Source organism: Pantherophis guttatus, chromosome 12 (assembly GCF_059756535.1).
Source record: "Pantherophis guttatus breed Tessera chromosome 12, ASM5975653v1, whole genome shotgun sequence".
NCBI lineage: Eukaryota > Metazoa > Chordata > Lepidosauria > Squamata > Colubridae > Pantherophis > Pantherophis guttatus.
The window spans coordinates 20,344,876-20,367,534 of NC_142074.1; the positions used below are offsets into that span (position 1 = coordinate 20,344,876).

A 22,659-nucleotide genomic window follows, 5' to 3' on the forward strand; every position below is an offset into this window, starting at 1 on the left:
GTGCCAACCAGCCAGTCAGGTCCACAGACACGGGTCAGGCATTTAGAGGGGGATTTGTCAGGTGTAAATGCTCTGACTATACCAGGGATCAGCTATAGCTCAGTAGTGAAAGGGTTAACCCAGACACCCACCTGGTCAGCTCCTCCCATAGACTCCTCCTTACCTGATTCCCCGCCCACAGGTATAAAAGGTGGGCACACTCCTCCATGTTCCCCAGATCTTGATGTAACCAAATGATGATATGATGAACCTGCAAATAAAAGAAAGATATTTTATATAATGACTCAAGTCTCTTCATTGGGCCTGATCCACCAACCTTGTAACAATCTCCCAGACGTCAAGATAAAATCATACGATCTCAGCGTTGGAAGAAATAATGTAGACCGGAGATGGCAGCTCTCGGTGGAGTGGGAGCCATGAAGGTGAGGGAGATAATTGTTGCAGCACACAAAAATTATCACAATAATATGTATACACAATAATATTTATGCACAGTCCTACCCTCAAAACGACGCTATAGAGCACTGCACACCAGAACAACTAGACACAAGGACAGTTTTTTCCCAAACGCCATCACTCTGCTAAACAAATAATTCCCTCAACACTGTCAAACTATTTACTAAGTCTGCACTACTAGTGATCTTGTCATCGTTCCTATCACCCATCTCCTCCCACTTATTACTATAACCATGTTGCTTGTATTATTTAAATACAATTATTTAATATAATTACTCAACCACCTTGGCAGGAGAGGAGAGGAGACTGGGGGGAGAGGCGGGGAGAAGAGTGGAGAGGAGAGAGGACTGGAGAGGAGAGGAGAGGAAAGGAGAGGAGAGGAGAGGAGGGGGAGGAGAGGCGAGGAGAGGAGAGGAGACTGGGGGGAGAGGCGGGGAGAAGAGTGGAGAGGAGAGAGGACTGGAGAGGAGAGGAGAGGAAAGGAGAGGAGAGGAGAGGAGAGGAGAGGAGGGAGAGGAGAGGCGAGGAGAGGAGGGGGGACTGGGGGACTGGAGAGGAGGGTAGAGGAGAAGAAAGGAGAGGAAAGGAGAGGAGAGGAGGGAGAGGAGAGAAGAGGAGGGGGGACTGGAGAGGAGGGGAGAGGAGAGGAAAGGAGAGGAGAGGAGAGGAGGGGGGATTGGAGGACTGGAGAGGAGGGGAGAGGAAAGGAGAGGAGAGGAAAGGAGAGAAGAGGAGGGAGAGGAGGGGAGAGGAGAGGAGAGGCTAAATACTAGTCAAGGACGTTGCAGTTGACTCTATATTTAAAGTCCAGGATGACACATTTCTACCTGTTTCTGGCCTATTATGCCATTATGGAATGCCAACCAGCAAGACTATTTGCTTTCCTATCCTGTCTTCTAGTAATTCCCGCTCTCTCTTTGGCACAGGCTTTTTTGGATCTGCTGCCCCAGCAGAGAAGTGAACACCCTTTCATTAAAGGCCACGATGGTTTATCATTAGGAAGTTTGGGATCCCTGGAATTCCCTTCTTAACTCCATTCCCTTCTTCCGCGTTTGGCCTTTTTTTCCTGCTTGAAAGCGCAAAGCTGCAGAAGGTCAACCACAAAGCAAAACAAACAAAAGCCAAAGGAAAGAGAGGGAGGGAAAAAAGCAATACAGAGAATGAAGGCAGCCGACCCCCTTAGAAGTACAGATCCGTACGACTGCCTCTGAAATGCTGACAAGGAAAACAGTGTGAAATTCGTTCCGTGCCCTTCATCTGGGCATGAAGCAACTGTGCTTAAGGAACATTTATGATAAGGCAGAAACAGAATAGGCAGAGTGGTAAATAAAGGTGAGAAACACAAATAAAGAAGGCAATAAATATGCAAATCGTGTGCTTTGAAGACGGGCAGGAAAATCTTCTTATGGAGAGTTACAGGGCAGGCAAGGTTAGTCCAATTTTGTACACTTTCATTCATGGCGTTCTCACAACTGTCTCGTGAAGCAGATGCGGCCCCCGGAACGGTGAGATTGCGGTGCGAATAAACTCTCTGATATTTGGTTAACTAAAATTGCCTGGCGGAATGAATATGCATGAGGTCAACATTTCATCGGCACGCTGATAAGGTGATTGGGAGGGAGGGGGGGGCGCAGGGAGAAGAAGGACAGCTTTTTCAGGCAGAATTGCAAACATCTTTGGGATGTCCAAATAGACGTTTGTGATCAGAAAAGAAAAAAAATCGAATCAGCTGGATACGGCTCCTTAAATCAGCTTGAATCGTGCTGAAGATTTGAGCGCCTTTTCCTCTGCTGATGTTCCTTCCTCACTGATCTAGAATAGAACAGAATGTTGTTGTTAGTTGCGAAGTCATGTCTGACCCATCGTGACCCCATGGACAACCCTAACCCTCACACCACTCTCACCCTCACCCTCATCCTCACCCCTCACCCCTAACCCTTAACCCCTAACCCCTAACCCCAACCCCTAACCCCTAACCCCTAACTCCTAACCCAACCCAACCCAACCCAACCCAACCCTAACCCTAACCCTAACCCTAACCCTAACCCTCACACCACTCTCACCCTTACCCTCACCCTCACCCTCACCCTCACCCTCACCCCTCACCCCTCACCCCTCACCCCTAACCCCTAACCCCTAACCCCTAACCCCTAACCCCTAACTCCTAACCCCTTACCCCTAACCCCTAACTCCTAACCCAACCCAACCCTAACCCTAACCCTCACACCACTCTCACCCTCACCCTCACCCTAACCCCTAACCCCTAACCCCTAACCCCTAACCCCTAACCCCTAACCCTTAACCCCTAACCCCTAACTCCTAACCCAACCCTAACCCTAACCCTAACCCTAACCCTCACACCACTCTCACCCTCACCCTCACCCTAACCCCTGACCCCTAACCTCTGAACCAGTGGTGAAATCCAGCGGATCTATCCGGCTCGCACGAACCGGTAGCGCCGATGGCGGGAGGCTCCACCTACCCGCCGGGACATCATTATGTCCCATTTTTGAACCTCTGCATATGCGCAAAAGGCTTTACGCATGAGCAGAAGAGGTGCGCGCGCTCACACTCCTAAACCAGTAGGTAAGTGCATTTCACCACTGCTCTGAACCCGCTCAATCATATTAACGTCCGAAATACAGTGTGGGTTCCAGGTGGATGAGCTGTTTAATTGAGTTAGCCTTACTTGCACCCTTAACAATGAAACAAAAGGGCAGAACCTGGATGAGCTGAACATTTAGGATGCTGAGTGTGATGCAGAAAACAGGACGAAGGTAGCGTTGTGTCTCTTTTTGGTGCTTCCAAAGAAGCGGAAAATAGCTCCCTTCTGGTACAAGTCAGGACCAAACAAAGGTGCTTCAGTTCCTAGCCTCCATATCTTCCCTTCCTTTGGTAGACAATTTAACCTCCGTTGTGCTCCTAAATAAAATAATTACTAGATTGGCGTGCCACGGTTATTCAAGCCGTTTCATCTTCAAACATTCCTAGCCAAGTTGACTTTTCAGGTGAGCTAAAATTGAGTTCTCATGCCACGGTGATTGCTAATTAGATTGCTAAAGATCTGGAGTAGAGGAGAGGAGCATAAACACCTGCGTCTTGGTTGCCGTTTATTATTAGCATCATGGAAATCCTACGATGAGGAAATACTACCAGTCATGCAGGATTTCAGAGTAATGTTTAGAATCAAGAATAAGGTCGCTGCAGGTGTTTGGCAATGAAAACGTTTTAGCAACAGCCATAGCAACAGCGCTTAGACTTATATACCGCTTCATAGTGCTTTCCAGCCTTCTCTAAGCAGTTTATAAAGTCAGCGTATTGACTTCAACAATCTAGATCCTCAATTTTACCAACCTCGGAAGAATGGAAGGTTGAGTTAACCTTGAGCCGTTCAGGATTGAAATGCTGGCAGTGGGCAGAATTTGCCTGCAATACTTCATTCTAACCACTGCGCCACCAGGAAGGAGAGTGAGAAAGGGAATAAGAGAGGAAGGGAGGGAGAGAGGAGGGAAGGAGGGAAGGAGTAGCAATAGCACTTAGACTTATATACAACGGCATAGTGCTTTACAGCCCTCTCGAAACGGTTTACAGAGTCAGCATATTTTCCCCCAACAATCTGGGTCCTCATTTTAACAACCTCAGAAGACTGAGTCAACCTTGAGGTGGTCAGGATCGAACTGTTGGCAGTGGACAGAGTTAGCCTGCAATACTGCATTCTAACCACTGCACCACCATGGCTCTGTCTTCTTTCTATTTCCTTCTATCTGGGTGGACCTTTTTTGGAAATCTCCTCCAGCACAAGTTCTACCTATCCAACCCTTTCTGGGCCACAAAGAAGCCCTCCCCCACCTCCCCAAGTCCCTCACCATGAATTCAAGATGTAACTACAATTGCTTTGGGCAGGTTCTCTTACCCATTTCTAATAGAAAATTCTAAAAGAGGTGGAGATAACAAGGTTAAATGTAATGGATTAATCCATCCATGGAAATTCATCAGAGGTTTCTCTCATCCCAGCCTAACACCCAGGGTTGTTAAAGAAATTGGGAGGAGTGATGTGTATATTAATATCTCTCTTAGAATAGCAATAGTACTTAGACCTACATATACCACTTCACAGTGCTTTTATAGCCCTCTCTAAGCGGTTTAGAGAATCAGCATCTTGCCCCCAATAATCTGGGTCCTTGTTTTACCCACCTTGGAAGGATGGAAGGCTGAGTCAACCTTGAGCCAGTCAGGATCGAACTGCTGACAGTGGGCAGAGTTAGCCTGCAATACTGCATTCTAATCACTGGGAAGGGAGGGAGGGAGGGAGGGAGGGAGGGAGGGAGGAAGGAAGGAAGGAAGGAAGGAAGGAAGGAAGGAAGGAAGGAAGGAAGGAAGGAAGGAAGGAAGGAAGGAAGGAAGGTGGGCAATAGCACTTAGACCTATATACCGCTTCACAGTGCTTTACAGCCCTCTCTAAGTGGTTTACAGAGTCAGCCTATTGCCCCCAACAATCTGGGTCCTCATTTTACTGACATTGGAAGAATGGAAGGCTGAGTCAACCTTGAGCTTGGTGAGATTCGAACTGCCAAATTGCTGGCAGCCAGCAGTCAACAGAAGTAGCCTGCAGTACTGCACACTAACCACTGCTCCACCCCAGCTCTTCTTTAGAATGAAGTTGGTGGACTATAAGTCTGGTGGCATTGTGACAGTAACAGAGTCCTATTTTCCAGATGCCGATAACTGGGTGCTGAACAAAATTATAAAACGCAGCCTCTAAAATCCTCAGCTCCTAAATAAAGAGCCTCAGACATAAAATTGGAGGTGTAATCCAAGGGATTAACTGCAGTATACAACACTGGAAGGACAAATATACAAGGAATTTACCTCAGTGGATAGTTGACGTGTTGTTCTTGACACTATTTGATCCAATTGACTCTTGATTAAGGGGCGAGAAAGAAGATTTTTCCCAGCCATTCAATCACACTGCTGGAATTGTTTTGATTATGATTAATTTTCATGTGTTTCCTTTTCGGTTTTTCTTTCTCTCTTTTCAAATCTATCTTCAATTTACACATCAGATATTGTGTTTGCAGTTATTATGTTGCCTGCTAAAACCATATCGTTCAGTAAGATTTGAAATGCATTGTTCATAATGTCAGATTGTTACCTAAAGGGATATTTTATCATCTATCATGGTTATCTCTAGAACTTGAGTAAAAGACACACACACACAAAGAGAGGATATGTTTATGTAGAAATATTTAGGGGGCAAGTAGACAAATATATTAGTTTACAGTAAAATTGATGCTTCTTCTTTTTTTAGATATTTCAAATACTTTTGAACACTATTTGGATAGAAAATCAAGCTCTTTTACAAGCTCAGCTCAGCTCAGTTTAAAGGAAACCTACTTTTTTTCAAGATGGGATCTCATGCGCGTCAAGTTTAATAAATTATATCGGAATATCAATGAAAATTGCTAGAGGGGATACAGAAGCAAAGAGGCTCCTATCTGAGTATTTGGTGGGGGGGAGAGAATATTATTCAAAATTCCGTATGAAAGCCCAAAATGTTATTAGCGATATAATAAGATATTTCATATCATTTGACCCAATAAATTTCATTTGGAGGGTTTATTACAAGTTATAGAGAAAGGGGATACAGAGGAGCAATGCGGAATGTAAAAATTTCCTGCAGAGAGACAAAATGGAAGCTTTTCAGATGACCTGGAAAGATGTCCAATAGTTGGTTATGAAAAAAATTAGGAAAGAAGAAAGAAGAAAGGAGGAGGAGGAGGAGGAAGAAGAAAGAAAGAGAGAGAGAGAGAGAGAAAGAAAATGAAAGAAAGAAAGAAAGAAAAAGAAAGAAAGAGAAAGAAAGAAAATGAAAGAAAGAGAAAGAAAGAAAGAAAGAAAGAAAGAAAGAAAGAAAGAAAGAAAGAAAGAAAGAAAGAAGGAGGAAGGAAGGAAGGAAGGAAGGAAGGAAGGAAGGAAGGAAGGAAGGAAGGAAGGAAGGAAGGAATGGGGAATGTTGTGTTTGTACAGCAGGCTATGTCCAAGCAACTCAATCCTTAATGGCTTAACATTCTATCAAAGTTCACCCAATCTCCTAAAATAATGACTAGGTTCACAACAGATGTTGAAACGCAATCTACCCAACCTCTTTAACAATAGCAATAGCTCTTAGACTTATATACCACTTCATAGTGCTTTACAGACCTCTCTAAGTGATTTACAGAGTCAGCCTATTCCCACACACACAGACACACAGACACACACCAACAAACTGGGTCCTCATTTTATTGACCTCGGAAGGATGGAAGGCTAAGTCAACCATGAGCGGGTGAGAATAGCTGTCAGTCAGCAGAATTAGCCTGCAATACTGCATTCTAACCACAGCTCTTTGGCATATTTTATAGACCATCATGTGTATCTATCTATATGGCAGGTGACAAATTGTTCCCTTTTCCAGATGTGAGGTCCCTGGTGCTCTCAGAGCTTGGTTGTTTTCTTACAGATGTTTCATGATCCAACTAGCACTGATGATGTTACCTACCTGGGTCATGAAGTATCTGCAAGAAAATCCCCAAGCTCAGAGAGCACCAAGGACCCCGTAGTTCATCCTTGAGTTCAGGGTTGAAATCCAGCAGGTTCTGACAGGTTCTGGAAAATCGGTAGTGGAAATTTTGAGTAGTTTGGAGAACCGGCAAATACCACCTCTGGCTGGCCCCAGAGTGGAGTGGGAATGGGGATTTTGCAATATCCTTCCCCTGAGAGTGGGGTGGGAATGGGGATTTTGCAGTGTCCTTCCCCTGCCACGCCCATCAAGCCACGCCCACAAGAACCGGTAGCAAAAAAATTTGGATTTCACCACTGCCTGAGCTACAAATATTTCTCTTCTATTAGTTACGGAATAGCTAATGAAGATGGAGAAGGATGTTCAGGTGGTCAGATATAAGTGAGAGTGCTATTCCTACAACTCAAGACAACATAATAGTCAAAATTTGTGCAAGGAAGCTGGTATTCTTTCCTCCCAAAGTCTAACAACACAATGGTTGAAATCGCAGTTTCAACTCTCAGGTACCATGGAGTGGCTTTTGCAACCCTGTTGTGTATTTTTCTGTTGTAGATAGTTCCATAGGTTTCCATGCATCTGATAAATGTGTTCAATTTATGGCACAATCCACCATTATGTTTTCTTACCTTAAACACTTTTAGAATCAACTTTCTATAACTCTGTGCCTTGTCCGCACTTGTTTTCTGTTCCCAGTCCATGACCTTCTTGTGCCCTGCTGTGTCACTTATCACATCGCTGATGGTGCACATTTATTTTCTGTTGTTCCAGAGGGTTGAGCTGTAAGAAAACAAATTTATACTCAAGGTTAGGAAGAGTTTCCTGGCAAGGCAAGCTTTTTTTAATAGTCGTCAACATTGGCAACTTTCTTAAGACTGGATTTCATTTCCAAGAATTCTCAGCAGTAGATATGCTGGCTGGGGAATTTTGGGAATTTGAAGTCCACACATCTAGAAATCGCCAATAGAATGAATGAGTGAGAAGGGACCTTGGAGGTCTTCTACTCCAGCCCCCTGCTCAAGCAAAAGAACCTATTGTCAGCACTTCAAGCTGCATTTACTCTAGTGCTGACATAAGAAGGAGAAACGGAGGTGTCTGGAAAGGGATGTTTGACTTTTCACCTACTTATTTTCCCTGGAGATAATATCCCCTAGGAGATGGAGTGGGAGGGGGGAAATTCCTTTGAGCTGGAGCAGTAGTTTAGGGGTAGAGTGACGTGGAAGATGGCCAATGAGTGCAGGGGAGTGGGGAACGGAAAGGGAGGGTTTTGGGTCTGGAAGTCAGTGTTGGCTGCGATGAGTCGGAGTTAGAATGTCGTGCTTAATAAATGGGAGTTTTTCTTCAAAGACTTTGTTTGAAATGCAATTTATTTGAGACGACCTCGAAACCTGACACCTATACTATTTCAGATAAGTGACTATCTAGTCTCTTCTTAAAAACCTGCAGTGATGGAGCGCCCACAACTTTTGGAGGCAAACTATTCCACTGGTTAATTGTCCTCACTGTAAGGAAGTTTCTCCTTAATTCCAAATTGCTTCGCTCCTTGATTAGTTTCCAACCATTGTTTCATGTCCTGCCCTCCGGTGCTTTGGAGAACAATTTGACCCCTCTCTTCTTTGTGGCAGCCCCTCAAATACTGGAGTACTGCTATCATGTCACCCCTAATTCTTTTTTCTTTTAGACTAGCCCAACCCAAATCCTGTAGCTGCTCTTCATATGTTTTAATCTCCAGGCCTTTGATCTTCTTAGTTGCTCTTCTCTGAACTTTTTCCAAAGTCTCAGCATCTTTTTTGTAGTATGGTGACCAACATTGGTTGCAGTATTCCAAGTGTGGACTTACTAGGGTTTTATAAAGCGGTACTAATACCACACGTGATCTTGATTCTATGCCTCTGTTTATACAACGCAGGATTGTCTTAGCTTTTTCGGCTGCTGCTGCACACTGCTGGCTCATATTCAAGTGATCATCCACTAAGACTCCAAGGTCCCTCTCACAGTTACTGTTTTGCCATGGTTATGAAAGAGTCAACGGGATGAATTTGGAAGTCCCATCTCTACTTTTAGCATCTTTATGAAGTCACTAATGCACCATTCAACTTTCCGAAATATCACAGAGGTGTGTTGTGGTCCGCCAGCAGCCTGAGGAACTGGCAGTAGAGTCAGACAATGAGGAGGCTGTGGAGGGCCATGGGCCAGTCCTGGAGTCTGGGGAAGGCTCGGACGAGGGCTCTGCATCAAAGGCAGAGAGAGGACCAGGGCCATCTGGGAGTTATGTGCTGACTCCGGAGCCTCCAGAGTCTGACTTCAGCGAGGCAGAGGAACAGGGGGAGCCTGTTCCCAGTGCGCGCATGCACAGAGCTTCCAGAAGGCAAGAACGGTTAAGACAAAAGGGGTGACTCAGGAGTAAGGCTTGGAGATGATTGCCCCCTCCCATAAGACATAAAGGAGGAGCAAAGGCACATGAGCCTTTGCAGGAAGCAACTTTGTTCATTCTGGTCAGTTTAAATTCTGAAGCTCCATTTTGACTCTGTGCTCCGTTTGGCCTTGCAAAGCTAATTGCCAATTAGGTCTTTGGCAGCGTGTCAAGGGAGATAAAGGTGGGTGTGTGGAATTTAGAGATTGCAACTATCGTATAGTCAGACCATGTATAATTGACACTGGATTTTATTATAGATTTTAGTTGTTATTTATTATTTTATACTAGAAGTTTTAAGTGTATATATACTGAGTGCTTTTATTTGTTCCGGTCTCTGGTCTAAGACTGTAATAATAAATTGTTGTTGTTGTTATTGGATATGTACCATATTTGTCTGGCCAAGGACTTCATTTGACTTTGCAGTAATCTTTCCAGGGTCTCCTATGTCAAACAGACAGGATAAAGTCAAGGAAAACCACCAGCACTGCCTTAAATTTCATGTCGTCATCGCTGACCTAGAATTCAAATTAAACACAGTTAACATGATTGCTTTCCAAGCCTGTCATTCATCATTGCCCCCTTTCTGTTGGGTTAATAATATCACTTTTGTGGTCTCCCGAGATCAGGTCCCAAGACTTTCAGGGACCGATTGTGCATCTCCAATAATAGCTAATAACACAATTCATTGATCCCTTGGAATTAAAAATGAGCCACTGGTATATTCTGAACAGACTCAAAGACAGAGCCTTCTCTAGGCTTGAAAGTATAAGGTAAAGGTAAAGGTTGCCCTCGCACATATGTGCTAGTCGTTCCTGACTCTAGGGGGCGGTGCTCATCTCCGTTTCAAAGCCGAAGAGCCAGCGCTGTCCGAAGACATCTCTGTGGTCATGTGGCCAGCATGACTCAATGCCAAAGGCACATGGGACGCTGTTACCTTCCCACCAAAGCTGGTCCCTATTTTTCTACTTGCATTTTTTTACGTGCTTTCGAACTGCTAGGTTGGCAGAAGCTGGGACAAGTCACGGGAGGCTCACCCCACGATTCGAACCGTTGAACTTCCGACCTTTCGATCGACAATCTCAGCATCTTAGCCACTGAGCCACCGCGTCCCTCTTGAAAGTATACTGCGGGTTTAATTTTCGTAGCGTAAATGTTACTTTCTAAGGCTTCTGCCATCCGAGGGGCCTGAACTGAAGCATTTATGTAATCAACCTTAGATGGATCTGGTGTTTTTGCCAGCTTTCAGAACAAGCGTGCATTTGTGTTCTTCGGCCAGCTGCATCTTTGAACCCCAATGGTTGCAACCCAGTGAAAAGTAAGAGCTTGAAAGGATGACTTTGATTCTGCATCTCAGATTTTGCTCCTGGTGTGGTCCCCGCTCCCACCTCCCTGGCAGATCGCAGAGAAAACAACTACGCACCGGAGGGGGAAAAAAAGAAAAAAGAAAAAGACAAGGTGGTCAGCGAAAGGAAAGAAAATGCAACGAGATGGGAGTCGCATTTTAAGAACAAAGCCTGGAGGGGTTTCAAACTGCAAGAAATCTTGTCCTTGGATGTAATAATCGCAAGCTTTTAGAAAGCAGTTTGCTCTTTGTTGCCATCAAAATAACCGCTTGACATTATGTCAGTGAGAGAGAGAGAGAGAGAGAGAGAGTTTGGTCTAGTGGTTAAGGCACCAGGCTAGAAAGCAGGAGGCCATAAGTTCCAGTCCTATCTGAGGCATCAAATTCACCAGCTGGGTGAATTTGGACCAATCACCGGGAGATGATGAGTTCGAGACCTGCCTTAGCCATAAAAGCCAGCTGGGTCAATCACCAGGAGACTGGGAGTTCTAGTCCCACTTTAGCATTAAAGCCAGCTGGGTGACCTTGGGCCAATCACCAGGAGACTGGGAGTTCTAGTCCCACCTTAGGCAAAAAAGCCAGCTGGGTGACCTTGGGTCAATCACCAGGAGACTGGGAGTTCTAGTCCCACCTTAGGCAAAAAAGCTGGTTGGGTAACCTTGAGCTAATCACCAGGAGAGTGTGAGTTCTAGTCCTGGCTTAGGCATGAAAGCTAGCTGGGTGACCTTGAGCCAATCACCAAGAGACTGGGAGTTCTAGTCCCACCTTAGAATTAAAGCCGGTTGGGTGACCTTGAGCTAATCACCAGGAGAGGGTGAGTTCTAGTCCCGGTTTAGGCAGTGAAGCCAGCTGGGTGAATTTGGGCCAGTCACCAGGAGATGGTGAGTTCGTGTCCTGCCTTAGGCATGAAAGCCAGCTGGGTGACCTTGGCCCAATCACCAGGAGACGGGGAGTTCTAGTCCCACCTTAGGCAAAAAAGCCAGCTGGGTGACCTTGGCCCAATCACCAGGAGACTGGGAGTTCTAGTCCCACCTTAGGCAAAAAAGCCGGTTGGGTGACTTTGAGCTAATCACCAGGAGAGGGTGAGTTCTAGTCCCGTTTTAGGCATGAAAGCTAGCTGGGTGACCTTGAGCCAATCACTAGGAGACTGGGAGTTCTAGTCCCACCTTAGAATTAAAGCCGGTTGGGTGACCTTGAGCTAATCACCAGGACAGGGTGAGTTCTAGTCCCGGTTTAGGCATTGAAGCCAGCTGGGTGAATTTGGGCCAATCACCAGGAGATGGTGAGTTCGTGTCCTGCCTTAGGCATGAAAGCCAGCTGGGTGACCTTGGCCCAATCACCAGGAGACAGGGAGTTCTAGTCCCACCTTAGGCAAAAAAAAAAAAAAGTCCTAGGAAAGAGGCACGGGCAAACACTTCCAAAATTTTGCCAACCGCCCCCCCTGCAGGAACCAGTTCAGGCGATTCCCAAGGGTTAACCCAAACACGCCTTCTATAAATGACCTTCACGCTTTCTCCAGACATGCCCTTTCATCTGGGTGACCTTTGAATGATTCGAAAGTCCCGTAAGACAGAACGCAGCTTCTCCTTGGAGCCTGCAAGAAGCAACGTCAACGTTGGTGCAAAAAAACAAAACAAAAAACCCACAACATCCCAAAGGACAGGATTCTGTCGTCTCGGTCACATTCAAAACAAGGAAACAGAATCCCTCCCATTTGTGGGTCTTCCTATTTCAACTCAGGGCATTTTTGCTCTTGGAAGCCGGACTTTTGTGTGTGTGTGTGTGTGTGTGTCACTTTGTCAAAATCCATTTCAACGCCTGTTTGTTCGTGGCCGCGTTTTGTGTTGCCGGGCTGTAATGGCCTTTTTGTGTGTGGCTGCCGTGACAGAGGTGGCCATCTCTGTCAGCTCGCTAATGCGTCTCTTAATGAAGCTGTGAAGGATTCGGGGCCAAGAGGCTGAGATAAAAAGAAAATCGAAAGTTGAAGCAGGAGCAATAAAAGCGTGCCCGAGGCGTTTTGCAATTATTATTATTTTTTTTCCCCCTGCCTCTATTTAAAATTAATGAAATTCATTCAATCGACTTTAAAGCATTCAGTCTCATGGGTGTTGCGTGACATTTTCTCTCCCGTCCTCCCAAATTATGACATTTGACAGGAGGATACTTCTAGATCTATTCAACTCAGCAAAATCATGCCAGGCTGAATTGTGATTGTTAGTTAGTAATCTTTATTAACACGGTGGTGGAAAGATGCACGTGTGTGTGTATATATGAGTGTGTGAGGGTGAGAGGGTGAGAGAGAGGCAGGAGGGGAGGAGAGGGGAGGAAGGACGGGCGCCTGGTTGTCACGCTACAGAGGAGACGAGGTAGAGAAGGGAATTTACATAAAGATTGCAAACTATTGTTCCCAAGTAATTTTTATAGTAGCATGCACTCCGCTGCCATTTGATCTGATCCCAATCTGCATATTGAGTGTGATGTGTATGCATCTACCATTTGAAGATGGTTTTCTCAGGAGCCAAGAAAAATTAATAATAATATATTTTTTAAAAAGACCATAATGTTGAACTGGACAATATTTATAGTTTTGGAATGGCATCTCTTTACGTATAGAATAGAATAGAATAGAATAGAATAGAATAGAATAGAATAGAATAGAAATACGATTAAGGAATAGGAATAGGAATAGGAATAGGAATAGAATAGAATAGAATAGAATAGAATAGAATAGAATAGAATAGAATAGAATAGAATAGAAATACGATTAAGGAATAGGAATAGGAATAGGAATAGGAATAGAATAGAATAGAATAGAATAGAATAGAATAGAATAGAATAGAATAGAATAGAATAGAATAGAATAGAAATACGATTAAGGAATAGGAATAGGAATAGGAATAGGAATAGGAATAGGAATAGGAATAGGAATAGAATAGAATAGAATAGAATAGAATAGAATAGAATAGAATAGAATAGAAAATAGAGTTGGAAGGGACTTTGAAGGTCTTCTAGTCCAACCCCCTGCTCAGGCAAGAAACCCTACACCACTTCAGACAAATAGTCATCCAGTCTCTTCTTAAAAGCTTCCAGTGTTGGAGCATTCACAACTTCTGGAGGCAAGTTGTTGCACTGGTTAATTGTTCTGACTGTCTGGAAATTTCTCCTTAGTTCTAGGTTGCTTCTTTCCTTGATTAGTTTCCACCCATTGCTTCTTGTCCTGCCCGCAGGTGCTTTGGAAAATAGCTTGATTCCCTCTTCTTTGTGGCAGTCCTGGAGATAATGGAAGGCAGGACAAGAAGCAATGGGTGGAAACTAATCAAGGAGAGAAGCAATCTAGAACTAAGGAAAAATTTCCTGACAGTGAGAACAATTAACCAATGGAACAATTTGCCTCCAGAAGTTGTGAATGCTCCAACACTGGAAGTTTTTAAGAAGAGATTGGATAACCATTTGTCTGAAGTGGTGTATAGTTTCCTGCCTAAGCAAGGGGTTGGACTAGAAGACCTCTAAGGTCCTTTCCAACTCTGTTATTCTATTCTATATCTGAGAAGCTTTCGCCAATTTAGATTTCTGCCCCGGCTTAAATTTCTGCTCTTCCCTTGGTTGTAGCTCTTCCTTCTGTTCCCCAGGGACACTCCTACTTCCCATTGCAGCTACTATAGTGAGCGTAGGTACTCCTAGAACTGCCATCTGTTGGGAAGAGTTGGACTTGGTTGACCTTGTCATAGTTTTGCCTGGCTTATACTTCAGCGAACGCCAAGTCAGATTACAAAAAAATAGGGAATATATCTATCCTTAAACGAAGCAATGCACACAAATTCTTTGCTGTTGACAAGCAAAGGACACGAAGCATCACGAGGAACTAAGCCTGTTAGAAGATTAGAGAGATGATGCTGATGAAGGGATGCAAGAACTATTAGCAGAACCATGAAGCGATAAATAGAGAGGAGAGTAAATAACAGCTCAGGCCTGGAAAAGGTGGGGACACCAGAAAGAGACTCAAAATAACCTGCTTTGATTTGTTACAATATTAAAGGTGGCAGAGGGTAACTCTGGAAGACTTTCAAAATTCTTCTACTATATCCTTCAGCAATAAAGTAGAAGTGCCTTGCTTCCTAACTGGACCACTTAGAACAGGAGTCTGCAACCTTAAACACTCAAAGAGCCATTTGGACCCGTTTCCCACAGTAAAGAAAACACCGGGAGCCACAAAAGCCTTTCCGTGCCTGACTATTTCTTGAGTTGCCCCAAAACTAGCCAAACTTAATTCAATGTAGTTGAATTAAACATTCTGTTTTCTTCTGAAACTTTTCCTGTCTTGGATTTAGCCATGGTTGGTCTATCGGGGGTTGAAAAGCTCAATACATTGTGTGCCGGTGGGTGTTGCACATTGGTGGTTGTGATGCATATTTTGAGTGACAGGGAGCCGCAGCAGAGGGGTGAAAGAGCCACATGCGGCTCCAGAGCCGCAGGTTGCTGACCCCTGACCTAGAAAGATGAACAGCACAGTTCGTATTTTTTACCAATATTTTTTTTCCCTTTAATCTCCAAAATTATAATAGCAGTAGCAATAGCACTTATATACCGCTTCACGGAGCTTCACAGCCCTCTCTAAGCAGTTTACAGAGTCAACCTATTGCCCCCAACAATCTGGGTCCTCATTTTATCGACCGCAGAAGGACAGAAGGCTGAGTCAACCTTGAGCTGGGATGGATGGGGAGGGAGGGAGGGAGGGAGGGAGGGAGGGAGGAAGGAAGGAAGGAAGGAAGGAAGGAAGGAAGGAAGGAAGGAAGGAAGGAAAGAAAATAGCAGTAGGACTTAAACTGATATACCACTTTATAGAGCTTCACAGCCCTCTCTAAGCAGTTTACAGAGTCAGCATATTGCCCCCAACAATCTGGGTCCTCATTTTATCGACCGCAGAAGGACAGAAGGCTGAGTCAACCTTGAGCTGGGATGGATGGGGAGGGAGGGAGGGAGGGAGGGAGGAAGGAAGGAAGGAAGGAAGGAAGGAAGGAAGGAAGGAAGGAAGGAAGGAAGGAAGGAAGGAAGGAAGGAAAATAGCAGTAGGACTTAAACTGATATACCACTTTATAGAGCTTCACAGCCCTCTCTAAGCAGTTTACAGAGTCAGCATATTGCCCCCAACAATCTGGGTCCTCATTTTACTGACCGCAGAAGGACAGAAGGCTGAGTCAACCTTGAGCTGGGATGGATGGGGAGGGAGGGAGGGAGGGAGGGAGGGAGGGAGGGAGGAAGGAAGGAAGGAAGGAAGGAAGGAAGGAAAATAACAGTAGGACTTAAACTGATATACCACTTTATAGAGCTTCACAGCCCTCTCTAAGCAGTTTACAGAGTCAGCATATTGCCCCCAACAATCTGGGTCCTCATTTTACTGACCTCGGAAGGACTGAAGGCTGAGTCAACCTTGAACTCCTGGCAGTGGGCAGAGTTAGCAATAGCACTTAGACATATATACTGTTTTATACAGTGCTTTACAGCCCTGTCTAAGCAGTTTACAGAGTCAGCCTATTGCCCCCAACAATTTGGATCCTCATGTTACCCACCTCAGAAGAATGGAAGGCTGAGTCAACCTTGAGCCTGGTGAGATTAGAACTGCCAAATTGCAGGCAGCCGGCAGTCAGCAGAAGTAGCCTGCACTACTGCACTCTAACCACTGCGCCACCATAAAAATACTATTGTTGCATAAAAAAGATGTTACTGATGTCTATTTATTTATGAACAGCTCCGTTTGAAGGAGACTTTAGAGCCGCGGTGGCACAGTGGTTAGAGTGCAGTCCTGCAGGCTATTTCTGCTTACTGCTGGCTGCCTGCAATTCGGCAGTTCGAGTCTCACCAGGCTCAAGGTTGACTCATCCTTCCATCCTTCCGAGGTGGGTAAAATGAGGACCCAGATTGCTGGGAGGCCAGAGGCTGACTCTGTAAACCGCTTAGAGAGGGCTGGAAAGCACTGTGAAGTGGTATATAAGTAAAAGTGCTATTGCTATTTATTGGAAAATACAACTATGAGGTTCCTCATCTCTAACCTTCTACGGGGTTCCTTCCCTGGACAAAGATGCGGTGCTTTTAAATGCAGTGCTGAATGACAACAATTTGTCCTTTTCTTTTTCTAGACCTGCCTCTCTCTCTCTCTCTCTCTCTCTAAAACCCATGGAATGCCGAGAGAGCGCTTTGTAAATTTAAAAAAAAATGATGCTAGGGACTGGTAGAAATGAAGAGTGGGGGCACAACACAATTACAAGCTCTTTTGTCATCTCTATATTAGAGCCTCATCGGCTGCCTTTCACATTTTCTGGCATCCGAAGCCCAGGGGGTTGGATTTAATGCCCCTCTTCATTATCATTTCAAACGGTCTTTGGGGAAGAGCCCCCTACTTAATTAAAGGGGTATTAGATTGATCTCTTTTTTTTATTATTCCTTAATTATTTGTTGCTTTGATTTCATTTGATTCGAAAAACAGTGGGTAGCACCGGGTGTCCGCGGTAAAGGGACATTTAGCCACGTTCGATGTTTGGAGTAGAGCGGCCCACGTGAGATGCATAATAGGAAGATGATAGCAATCAATCGTACTCTGCCTAATTGAAGTGCCACTTTCTGAGCAGTTCTGAACATTAACAGAATAAGCACGAGTTTTTCCTTTAAAGCTCCAAATGGTACTTTGCCATTTGATCGTTTCGGCCGCAACCTGATATTTTTTCCCCCCCGTATTTTGCGGACAAGGATGGAGAAAGAGTCTGAAACCATATCACGTGGGCTCTTCGGGGGCTCAGAATGAGCACCGCAGATACCTTTGTTTGTGATGCATGTGTCAAAACTTTTTTCCTGCCACCACTGGCAATGCCTCTAACTTGGCTGGCTTGCTGGAGCCATCTGAATGGTTAATTATTCTCTAGTTGAGCAATAACCATAATCAGCAGTTCTCCGCAAGATGTTGGACGGCTTCCATGGACCCAGAGTTCATTAGCACCTCTCTCAAAGAATTATTCACCTTGGCGTGATGGAAGAATTGCATTTCTGAGCTCCATTCAAAGTGCTGTTATTAACCTTTGAAAGTTGGCTAGCGAAAGCAGCTGGCAATTTAATTGTGCCTTTATTTATTTGCATTTTTCTTGGCGACCTCACCTTTGCACCAGCTCAAGCGGGCCAACGCTTCTCCGCAGTCGAGAAGGCAGAGTTAGGATTAAATTGTGCAAGCTCAAACAAAAACATCTCATCCAATCTCTCCATCGATGAAAACAGCTTAGGAGCCAAGGCTGCCTCGAAGAACAATGCGATCCAAATTTCTCCCTATACTTTTCATCTTTTCTAGTTGAAACTTTGAAAAAGGCAGAGAGGGTAAGAGGTGATGCCTCTGAGCTGTCATGCTGGAGAGAATAGAATAGAATAGAATAGAATAGAATAGAATAGAATAGAATAGAATAGAATAGAATAGAATGGAATGGAATGGAATGGAATGGAATGGAATGGAATGGAATGGAATGGAATTAGAATAACAGAGTTGGAAGGGACCTTGGAGGTCTTCTAGTCCAACCTCCTGCTTAGGCAGGAAACCCTACACCACTTCAGACAAATGGTTATCCAACATCTTCTTAAAAACTTCCAGTGTTGGAGCATTCACAATCTCTTGAGGTCATGTGGCCAGCATGACTCAACGCCAAAGGCGCACGGAACACTGTTACCTTCTCACCAAAGGTGGTCCCTATTTTTCTACTTGCATTTTTTGCATGCTTTCAAATGGCTAGGTTGGCAGAAGCTGGGACAAGTCACAGGAGCTCACCCCATTACGCGGCACTAGGGATTCGAAACACTGAACTGCCGACCTTTCGATCGAAAAGCTCAGCGTCTTAGCCACTGAGCCATTGCATCCCTCTGGGGGGAAAAAAATAGGTCCCTGCAAATCCATTCAAGAGCTGGGCCAAAAAAGAATGTCATTGAACTGAAGTTAATCACATGGCAGAACCATTCCTTTATCTGAATAGAACAGGTCAGCCCATTTCTTTCTTTCTTTCTTTTTCTATATTTTCATAATAAAGATACATCAAACGTTTCATCTTCCGTCTTGCCTCGGGTAAATTCAAATGGTTATTTTCTTTCTTTGTTCATTTTTAGACTAAAAAAGGGTGGGGAGGGGGAGAGAAAAAGGAATCTCTTGCCTAAGACTTACTCCTGCCTCTGCTGCCTTTCAACACAAAAGGAGCTTTATTTGACTCATGCAAAGTTTCAGATGGGGTAGAAAGGGAGACAATAATGAATGTTTCCACTTGATTGTCCTATTGTAATTCATGTTTTTTCCTTCCTTCCTTCCTTCCTCCGTCTCTCCCTCCGTCCCTCCCTCTCTCCCTTCCTTCCTTCCTTCTTTCCCACTCCTTTCATTCCTCCTTTCCTTACCCTTCCTCCCTTCCCTCTCTCTCCCTCTTTCCTTCCTTCCTTTCTTCCTTCAAATTCCTTCTTTCCTTCCTTCCTTCCTTTCTCTCCTTTCTTCCTGCCCTCTTCTTCCCTCCTTCCTTCCTCCTTCTTTCCTTCCCTCCTTCCTTCTTTCCAACTCAAAGCAACATGCATAGTATCTTTCCTGTAATTCAGAGATAGATAGATGATAGATAGATAGATAGATACTGTAGATTGATAGATAGATAGATCGATAGATACTGTAGATAGATAGATAGATAGATAGATAGATAGATAGATAGATAGATAGATAGATACTGTAGATAGATAGATAGATAGATGATAGATAGATAGATAGATAGATAGATAGATAGATGATAGATAGATAGATAGATAGATAGATAGATAGATAGATAGATAAATACTGTAGATAGATAGATAGATAGATAGATAGATAGATAGATAGATAGATGATAGATAGATAGATAGATAGATAGATAGATAAATATAGATAGATAGATAGATGATAGATAGATAGATACTGTAGATAGATAGATAGATACTGTAGATAGATAGATGATAGATAGATAGATAGATAGATAGATAGATAGATAGATAGATAGATAGATAGATAGATAGATAGATAGATAGATAGATAGGCAGATAGGCAGATAGGCAGACAGATAGACAGACAGACAGGCAGGCAGGCAGGCAGGCAGGCAGGCAGACAGACAGACAGACAGACCAAAAATAACGGCAAAAAAAAGCCATAGATTTGCATAATGACCTCATGAGTCCCTTAACAGCTGCCATAAAAATGATGGTAAAGTCAGATTCAATTCAAATTCCTACCGCAACGACGTACAAGGAAAATTCTGGTCTCAGTTGTGCTTGTTAAGTCAAGACCCACCTTTGATGTGATATGTAGCTTTATATCAATTCATTCTATTAGACATAAGAGGTTTCCAACCTGTGAGAAGTGTATGGCAGCCTTCCTCTACCGACGATGGGGATGAAGAAGGAAAGCAGATCCATTCCCTACCTAACCAGATGCCAATAGCAATTATACCAACCTGCCCGGCTGATTATTAATTATTCTTCCAAGTCCTCCCTGCTGCACTGCAGGAGTTATATATTGCTAACCTTTTATCTTATCACCTAGGAAAATGTGAGCAAAGCTGAGGAAATCATTACTCACCGATGAACTTCAGAGAAGAAGCTGGAGGGGAAACTAGAACTTGTGGGGGGGAATATTGGAGCACAGTCTTGGATCTATTATCTTGAGATCTGTCTTTTTCGCTAGAGGTGTGCTGAGATAAAAACCCTTCTGGTGGAGAAAGATACCATCTTGCAAAGACTGAATGAAAAGGTTAAGGAAGTGGAGGATAGAGAGATTTGAAGATAGAGAAATAACATGATTCTTGATGTTGATGTGGTTGGGTGTAGTGATTCTTGGATGGAAAGGGGAAGAGGAACTATCGTGAATGAGATCGTTCTTCTTCGTTGAGCCAGAAAATCGGTTGTGAATCTTCGAAGAACTTGTAGGCAAAGAAAATTGTGAAACATGGGGGCTGACAAGCCTGACTAGGTGGCTCAGTGGCTAAGACACTGAGCTTGTCGATCAGGAAGGTCGGCATTGAATCCCTAGTACAGGTCTCCTGCATGAGCAATAGCAATAGCCCTTAGACTTATATACCGCTTCATAGTGCTTTTACGGCCCTCTCTAAGCGGTTTACAGAGTCAGCCTATTGCCCCCAAACAATCTGGATCCTCATTTTTACCCACCTCGGAAGGATGGAAGGCTGAGTCAACCTTGAACCAGTCAGGATCGAACTGCTGACAGTGGGCAGAGTTTGCTTGCAATACTGCATTCTATCCATTGGGAGGGAAGAAAGGAAGGAAGGAGGGAGGGAGGGAGGGAGGGAGGGAAGGAAGGAAGGAAGGAAGGAAGGAAGGAAGGAAGGAAGGAAGGAAGGAAGGAAGGAAGGAAGGAAGGAAGGAGGGGCAATAGCACATAGACTTATATACCGCTTCAAAGTGCTTTACAGCCCTCTCTAAGCGGTTTACAGAGTCAGTGTCTTACCCCCAACAATCCCATTTTAGCCACCTCGGAAGGACGGAAGGCTGAGTCAACCTTGAGCCTGGTGAGATTTGAAATGCTGAACTGCAGCTAGCAGTCAGCTGAAGTAGCCTGCAGTACTGCACTCTAACCACTGTGCCACCTCGGCTCCTATAAACAGGGGGTCAGACTAGATGACCTCCAGGGTCCCTTCCAACTCTGTTACTGTTACATTCACCGCTACCATCTCGTATTACACTTGATGAATGATCAGCGCAGGTTCTAAAATCTTCAATAGAGTGAAAGAAAAGTGGTTTCTATTCAAGCAACATCAGTGAAGAAATGTGGTACATTCTCTACCTCCCCCCTTTTTTTCTTTTTCTTTTTTGCAATTTCATCCCTTTGGCATCCTTTCTCCCTGGCATTTTTATCCATGGAATGGAATGGAATGGAATGGAATGGAATGGAATAGAATAGAATAGAATAGAATAGAATAGAATAGAATAGAATAGAATAGAATAGAATAGAATAGAATAGAATAGAATAGAATAGAATAGAATAGAATAGAATAGGCCAAGTGTGATTAGACACACAAGGAATTTGTCTCCGGTGCATAAACTCTCAGTGTACATTAAAAAAAAAAAAGATACATTCATCAAGAATCACAAGGTACAATTTTTAATTTTTTAGGATGAAGAATGAACTAAGATAAAAGTCAAAAGATAATATGTATGATTAACAATGGATAAGAGATTATACATTTAAGTATGTTTACGAGAAATAAAAATAAAAAACTTTTTTTTAAAAAAAAGAAAAAACCCGATTCCAATAATCAGCAACTTCACACAAAAGGCCGATTCAAAACAACTCTTTCCTGAAATTCTAAAGAACATCTTTGGTCAACCTCTTTAGGCAGATAGGTCACCAACCCAAAGCAACATTTGAGATGCCTCTGATTCCAACTTTTCCACAACTTATATCTACAGGAGCAGCCCGCCTTGCAAGTTGAAGTGATTTCTGATCTTCGGTGAAATCAGTGACTATTCAGGTCAAAAGTGGAGTGGAACAAAGAATGCTAATTTGAACTTCAGTGAGTGTAAAGCTTTGTGTGGGTGAGGGAAAGCATCCCGTGTCTCTTTCAATGTGAAGGACAAATCCCAGGTAGGCGAGCAGATGGTTTTTATGGCACTGCGTTATAAATTGATGGCTGATTAGGTAAAGAGAGAAGAGAAGCTACTCACAGAATGTACTTGATGTACAAAGAAGTCATTTTTACTTTGATGCCCTGACTGCAGTTGGGAGGGGCAAGGGAGACATCACCGGGAAAAATTAGGAAGCTAAGTTGCCATTCCAATATTTTTCCCACTGCGATTCACTGGCTTGTAGGGTTTATTACAAGTTATAGAGAAAGGGGATACAGAGGA

The 22,659-nt window shown here is 43.9% G+C and overlaps 1 long non-coding RNA gene across 1 annotated transcript; it reads right to left on the reverse strand.

Annotated features, from left to right (window-relative positions):
- Window positions 1-774: 774 nt before the first annotated feature.
- Window positions 775-9,919, reverse strand: LOC117665141 (uncharacterized). Its single transcript, XR_004591265.2, has 3 exons — window positions 9,814-9,919; window positions 7,642-7,792; window positions 775-2,268 (listed from the first exon to the last, which is right to left on the reverse strand). It is a non-coding gene; the product is annotated as an uncharacterized LOC117665141 (long non-coding RNA).
- Between the last annotated feature and the right edge of the window lie 12,740 nt (window positions 9,920-22,659).